We start from the raw sequence: 8267 nt of genomic DNA on the forward strand, positions 1-8267 counted from the left end.
AAACAGGGCTCATTTGTCGTCTTCCTTTACAATTTACATGCCCTTTATTTCTTTCTCTGATTGATTGGTCTGGCGAGGGCTTCTAGTACTATGTTGAATAAAAGTGGTGAAAGTAAGCATCCTTGTCTTGTTCCAGATCTTAGAGGAAAGGCTTTCAGTTTTTCCTTTTTTAGTATACTAACTGTGGATTTTTAGTATATGGCTTTATCATGCTGAGGTATGTTACTTCTCTACTCAGGTTGTTTTTATCATGAAGTAATGTTAAATTTTGTCAAAGGCTTTTTTGGAATGTATTTAAATGATTATATGGACTTTGTCCTTTATTCTTTTGAAGTGATGTATTACAGTTACTGATTTGTCTATTTTAAACTATCCTCGCATTTCTGGAATGAATCTCATTGATTACACTGAATGATTGTTTTAATGTGTTGTTAAATTTGGTTTGCTGGTATTTTGTTGAGTATTTTTGCAACTACATCGATCAGTGATACTGGCCTACAGTTTTCTTTGTCTGGCTTTAGTGTCAGGGTGATGCTTGCCTCATAGAATGAGCTTGGAAACATTCCTTCCTTTTTGGTTTTTTATTTTTTTAAAGAATTTGGGTAGAATTGTTATTAATTCCTCTTTAGATGGTTTGTATAATTAAGCAGTGAAGCTATCAGGTCCTGGGCTTTTCTTTCATAGGATTTTTTAAATTATGTCTTCTATCTTGTTATTTATTATTGGCCTATTCAGGTTTTGGATTTCTTCATGGTTCAGTCTTTATAGATTGTATGTGTTTAGAAGTGTATCCATTTCTTCTGGGTTTTCCAATTTATTGGCATATAGTTGCTCAAAATAGACTTTACTAATCCTTTAAACTTCTGTGGTATCCAGTTGTCATGTCTCCTTTTTCAAATCTGATTTCATTTATTTGGATCATCTCAATTATTTTCTTAGTTTGGTTAAAGGTTTGTCCATTTTGTTTATCTTTCCAAAAAAAAAAAAAACCACACAACTTTGTGTTTTACTGACTTTCTGCCTCAATTGTATTGTTTTTGCTTTGATCTTTATTATTTATTTCCTTCTATTAATGTTGGGTTTGGTTTCCTCTTGTTTTCTAGTTCTTTAAGCTGCTTTATTAGGTTTTTGAAGTTTTTCTACTTTTTTGATGTAGGCATTTGTTGTTATAAACTTCCCTCAGTACTACTTTTGCTTTATCCCATAGGTTTTGGTATGTTGTTTTTCCATTCTCATTTGTTTCACACACTTTTACGTCTTCTTTCTTAATTTCTCCATTGACCCAATGGTCATTTATGAGCATATTGTTTAATTTCCATGTGTTTGTATAGTGTTTAAAGTTCCTTTCGTTAATGGTTTCTAGTTGTATTCCATTGTGATTAGAAAATATATTTGATATAATTTCACTTATTTTGAGTTTTTTGAGACTTTTTATGGCCTAACATGTGGTCTATACTTGAAAATGTTTCATGTTTGAAAAGAATTTGTATTCTGCAGCAGTTGAGTGAAAGGTTCTGCAAATTTCTATTAGGTCCATTTGGTCTAAAGTGCAGGTTATATCTGATGTTTCTTTGTTGATTTTTTGTCTAGATGATCTGTGCAATACTTAAAGTGAGATATTGAAGTCTCCTACTACTGTCGTATTGGGTGTCTATTTTTTTTACTGTAATATTTACTTTGTATATCTGGGTGCTCTAGTGTTGGGTGCGTATGTATTTATAATTGTTATAGCTTCTTGTTGAATTGACCCCTTTATATGGTGACTTTCTTTGTCTCTTTTTACCTCTTTAATTTTAGTTTATTTTATCTGATATAAGTATAGCTACTCCTGGTCTTTTTTACTTCTATTTGCATGGAATACCTCTTTGCACCAATTTATTTTCCACCTGTATGTATCTTTATAGGCGAAGCAAGTTTCTTATAAGTAGCATATGGTTGGGTCTTGTTTTTTAATTCATTCAGCCACTCTGTGTCCTTTGATTGGAGAATTTTGTTCATTTACATTTATTCAATATTGTTGGTAGTTAAGGACTTACTCTTGCCATTTTGTTATATGATTTATGGTTGTTTTGTTGGTCCTCCCTTCCTTCCTTCCTGTCTTCCTTTGTGTAAAAGTGATTTTCTCTGGTAATATGTTTTAATTTCTTGCTTTTAATTTTTTGTGTATCTATTATAAGTTTTTGTTTTGTCATTATTATGAGGCTTGCAAATAACATCTTTAACCAATTATTTTAAACTGATAACAACTTAACTCTGATTATAAAGAAAACACAAAAATACAAACAAAAAGAAAACTAAAAAACTTTTCACTTTAGCTTCAGTTCTTTCATTTTTTGTCTTTTTGTTGTCTCTATATCTTTTTATATTGTCTATCTCTTAAAAAGTTGCTGTAGTTATTATTTTTGATAGATTTCTTTTTACATGTTCCTACTAAAGATAAGTGATTTACACACTGCAATGGCAGTGTTAGGGTATTCTGTATTTGTCTGTGTATTTACTATTACCAGTGAGTTTTAACCTTTAGGTGATTTCTTGTTGCTCATTAACATTCTTTTTTTTTTTTTCAGATTGAATAACTCTTTTTTTTTTTTTTATTATACTTTAAGTTCTAGGGTACATGTGCATAACGTGCAGGTTTGTTACATATGTATACTTGTGCCATGTTGGTGTGCTGCACCCATCAACTCGTCAGCACCCATCAATTCGTCATTTATATCAGGTATAACTCCCAAAGCAATCCCGCCCCCCTCCCCCCTCTCCATGGTAGGCCCCGATGTGTGATGTTCCCCTTCCCGAGTCCAAGTGATGTCATTGTTCAGTTCCCACCTATGAGTGAGAACATGCGGTGTTTGGTTTTCTGTTCTTGTGATAGTTTGCTAAGAATGATGGTTTCCAGCTGCATCCATGGAAGAACTCCTTTTTATCATGTCTTGTAAAACAGGTCTGGTGTTGACAAAAATCCCTCAGCTCTTTTTTGTTTGGGAACGTCTTTATTTCTTCTTCATGTTTGAATGATAATTTTGCTGAACATATTCTAGGTAGGAAGATTTTTTTTCCTTCAGTACTTCAATATGTCATGCCACTTCCTCCTTAACTGTAAGGTTTTCGCAAAGAAGCATACTGCTAGATGAATTGAAGACATCGATGCATTCTTCACTGTGCCAATTGCATTTTTCAGCTCCAGAATTTCTGCTTGATTCTTTTTGATCATTTCAATCTGTTTGTTAAATTTATCTGATAGAATTCCGAATTCCTTCTTTGTGTTATCTTGAATGTCTTTGAGTTTCCTCAACACAGCTATTGTGAATTCTCTGTCTGAAAGATTACTCTGTTTCTCCAGGATTGATCCCTGGTACCTTATTTAGTTCATTTGGTGAGGTCATGTTTTCATGGATGGTGTTGATGCTAGTAGATGTTCTTCAGTGTCTTGGCATTAAAGAGTTAGGTATTTATTGTAGTCTTCACTATCTGGGCTTGTTTGTACCTGTCCTTCTTGGGAAGGCTTTCCAGATATTTGAATGGACTTGGATGTTGTGATCTAAGCTGTATCTGCTGTAGGGGACACCCCAAGTCCAGCAACACTGTGGTTCTTGCAGACTCACAGGAGTCCCACCTTGATGATTTGGACAAGATTTTGGACAAGATTTTGTGGATTACCAGATAGACTCTTGTTCCGTTCCCTTACTTTCTCCCAAACAAATGGAGTCTCTCTCTGTTCTGAGCTACCTAAAGCTAGGGTAGAATGACATAAACACCCCTGTGACCAGTACCACTATGACTGCACTAGGTCAGACCTGAAGCCAGCACAGGACTAGGTCTTGCCCAAGCCCTGCTATAACCACTCCCTGACTACTGTCTATGTTTTCTCAAGGCCCTGCGGCTCTACAATCAGCAGGTAGCAAAGCCATCCTGGCTGTGTCCTTTCCTTCAGGGTAGCAAGTTCCCCCAGGCCCCAGGTGGGTCAAGCAGTGCAGTCCAGGAGTCAGGGACTAGAGTAAAAGTCCTTAGCAGTCTACCTAGTCTTCTACTGTACTGCAGCTGAGCTGACTCTCAAACTGCAAGAAGCAGTCCTCCTCACTCTTCCTTCCCTTTTCCAAAAGCAGATGATACGGTTTGGGTCTATGTCCCTGCCCAAATCTCATATCCCAAATTGTAATCCCCAATGTTGGAGATGGGTCCTGGTGGGAGGTGATTGGATCATGGGGTGGATTTCCCATTTTGTGCTATTCTTGTGATAGTGAGTGACTTATTGCAAAATCTGGTTGTTTAAAAGAGTGTGGCACCACCCACCTCACTCTCTTCCTCCTGCTGCAGCCATGTAAGATGTGCCTGCTTCCCCTTTGCCTTCTGCCATAATTGAAAGTATCCTGAGGCTTCCACAGCCATGTTTCCTATAGAGCCTGTGGAACTGTAAGCCAATTAAACTTCTTCTCTTTATAAATTACCCAGTCTCAGGCATTTCTTTATAGCAAGCAAGAACAGACTAAAACAGTAAGGAGCCTCACTTCATGGCCACCACCACCACAGGTTGCAGGGAGTACTGCTAGACTACTGCTGATGTTTCCTTAAGGCTCAAGGGCTCTTTAGTCAGATTGTGGTGAATGCTGTTTGGCCTGGGAGTCACCCTTCAGGGCAATGGGCTCCCCTCTGGCCCAGGGAAGGACCAGAGATGCTGTACAAGAGTCAAGTCCTAGAACTGGGAACCCCAGGGGTTTGCTTGGTGCTCTATGCCCCTGTGGCCAAGCTGGTACCTAAAGCCAGAAAGTTTCAGAGGATCACCCAAGGACTTTGACATAGTACCTGGGTATCTCTGCTGGTTATTCAGGGCCGAAGGGCCCTTCAGTTAGTAGGTGATTAATACTGCTAGGACTGGGTCCTTCTCTTCAAAGCAACAGGTTCCCTTCTGTCACAGGGTGTGTCTAGAAATGTCATCTGGGAGCTAGGGCCTGGAATGAGGGCCTCACCCACTCTAACCGGTGCCCTATCCTACTGTGGTTCAGCTGGTATCTAAGATGCAAGACAAAGTTCTCCCTGCTCTTATCTCTCCTCTCTTCAAGCAGAAGGAAGGGATATCTTTTGGAGCCGTGAACTGTGCAGCCTGGCGTTAGGGAAGAGGTGATGCTGGCACTCTCTTAGCCGCTGCAGCTGGTGTTTCAGCAGGTTGTATGCCCCCCAAGTCCACTGTCTCTGGGCCCAGTTCAGCATTAGGACTTGCCTGAGAGTTGCAGTCCTTATGGCTTAGACTACCTTTCAAGTTTATTTAGAGACCCATAACATTTTTGCCCATGGTGGCAAGGTTCGCAGGAACTCAAGTTCTTACCATTGGGATCAGCAATTCCTCCTTGGCTAGGGCTGGTTTAAATGTTCCCTATGTGGGCAGGCATCAGCTGAGTTTGGTCACATTTTTCTTTCTATTCTAACAGTACAGCACTGAGTTTATTGCCTCACAGTTGGTGAGTTCTCCCTTCCCCAGCACCCAGAGAAGCTGTACACAGCACACCACTGCCACTGCAAGGGGGTGGGGAGTGGGTGGTGTCAGCGATTCAAGACTGTTTCTTCTACCTCTTCAGTGCCTCTTGATGATAGGAAATTAAAAACAGGTACTGTGAGTGTTCACCTGATTTTTGGTTCTTACAAAGTTTTTTTATTTGTTTGTTTTGTTTTTGGTTTTGGTTTTTTTGTGCCTGTGTGTAGATGTTAAATTGGTGTCCTTGCAGGAGGGACAATCAGTAAAGCTTTCTATTCCGCCATCTTTCTCTGCTTCTCTATTTATTTTTTGATTTCTATGAAAACATTTTTTTGCATTGATAGTTCTTCAATTTAGTGTTCCTGTGGTGGAACAGTTGTTCAATTGTTAGAGGGCTCTATTTGGCCATCTTTCTCTGCCTTTCCTGGGGATTTTAGATGTATTTCATATATATATATATATTCTGTGTGTGTGTGTGTGTGTGTGTGTGTGTGTGTAATCCTGGTTTGTGACATGTTTCGTATCTGGTTTCTTTCACATAATATTCTCAAGATTCACGTACTTTATAGCATGTATCAGTACTTCCTCCTTTTTATGGCTGAATAATATTCTGTTGTGTTTATGTACCATATTTATCTACTTATTTGTTGATGGACACTTGGGTTGTTTCCACCTTTTGGCTGTTGTGAATAGTGCTGCTATGAGCATGAGTGTAAGTGTACTTGTTAAATTACATTTTCGATTACTGTTTCAAATACTCTGGGTTAAATACACTTATTATTGAAATTGTGGAGTAGTATGGTGATTCTATACTTGACTTTTTGAGGAACCACCACCAAACTATTTTCCACAGTGACCAGGCCATTTTACTTTGCCACCAGCAATGGGCAAGATTTCTAATTCCTCTACATCCTTATCAGCATTGGTCATATTCCTTAATATTATTCTTATTGCCATCATAGAGGACATGATGTGATGATGTGGAACCTCATTGTGATTTTGATTCACATTTTCCTAATGATGGACATATTCTGATGTTATTGTTCATCATTTCTATATCTTCTTTGAATAAATATCTTTTTAAAAATTTTGCCATTTAAAAGGTTGGATTGTCTATCCTTTTTGTTGTTAAGTTGTAAGCACTTTTACATATCATGGATCCCAGCCTCTTGTCAGATGTATGATTTGCAAATATTATCTCCCACTTTGTAGACTGCTTTTTCACTTTATGATCATGTCCTTTGATTTACAAAACTTTTAATTTTGATAAATTCCAACTTATCTATTTTTTCTTTTTTGCTTGTGTTTTCAGTGTCATTTGTAAGAATATACTGCCAGATCCAAGACCATGAATATTTATTGTTATGTTTTCTTCTGGTAAAAGTCTTAGATTTTTAAAAGTCTTAGATTTATATTTATGTCATTGATCCAATATCCTATTGTCTCAGCATAATTTGTTGGAGACACTATTCTTTTCTCATTAAATGTTCTTGGCATCCTTACCAAAAATCAGTCAGTCAGTGACACCACAGGCACAGGCAAAAAAGGAAATATAAAGGCAAATTGGACTACGTCAAAATTTAACATTTCTTACATCAATAGAGTGTATCAACAGAATAAAAAGGCAACAAGAATGAGAGAAAATACTTGAAAATCATATATCTAATAAAGTATTAATACCCAGAATATATAATGGATTCCTACAACTCAACAACAACAAAAACAACCTGATTCAAAATGAGCAAAGGACTTGAATAGACATTTCTCCAAAGAAACTATACAAATGTCCAACAAGCACATGAAAACTCAACATCACTAATCATTGGGGAAGTCCAAATCAAAATCACCTGATACTATCTCACACATATTAGCAGAGAAAATATTTAAAAACATAACCACAAAATAACAAGTATTGGTGAGAATTTGGGGAAATTGAAATATGTGCACTGTTGGTGGGAATGTAAAATTGTAGTGGTCCGACAGGTTGTTTTTGCCCCCTGCTCAGCTAGATCCAATTTACGAACAGTGAAATTGTGATAGAGAAAGAGTTTAATAAATGCAGAGAAAGCTAAGCAGAATACCAGAGTTTATAACTCAAATCAGTCTTTGCAAAAATTCAGAGACCAGGGTTTTTTAAGGGTAGTTTGGTGAAAAGGGGCATAGGAGATAAAGAATACTGTTTGGTTGGGTCGGGGATGAAATGATAGGGGATTGAAGTGGGTTCTTACTGCTGTCATTAGTTCTTGGGTGGAATTGCAAAACTAGTTGAACCAGTTTATTGGTCTTGGTGGCACAAGCTTGTCCATCACAATGCAGGGTTTGAAAAGTATCTTGAGCAGCAGTCTTAGGTTTTATAATAATGAGGTTATCCCTAGGAGCAACTGGGGAGGTTAGGAATCTTGTGGCCTCTGGCTGCATGACTCCTGAGTCATAATTCCTAATCTTGTGGCTAATTTGTTAGTTTTAGGGCTGTTTTCATCTCTGTTTCAGTTAAACTATAAAATAAATTCCTCCCATAGTTAGCTCATCCTATGCCTAGGAATGAACAAGGGCAGCTTAGAGTTTAAAAGCGAGATGAAATCAGTTAGGTCAGATTTTTTTCATTGTCATAACTTTTCTATGTCAGATTTTTCTCACTGTCATTTTTATAAAACTGGTTTCAAAATGGTACACCTTTTGTGGAAAACAGTGTGATAGTTCCTTAAAAAACTAAAAATAAAATTATATCCAACAATTCCTGTAGCTAGGTATGTACTCAAATGAATTAAAAGCAGAGTCTTGAAATCTTTTTTTTTTTTTT

This window comes from Colobus angolensis, unplaced genomic scaffold (genome assembly GCF_000951035.1).
Source record: "Colobus angolensis palliatus isolate OR3802 unplaced genomic scaffold, Cang.pa_1.0 Scaffold19, whole genome shotgun sequence".
In the NCBI taxonomy this organism is placed as follows: Eukaryota; Metazoa; Chordata; class Mammalia; order Primates; family Cercopithecidae; genus Colobus; species Colobus angolensis.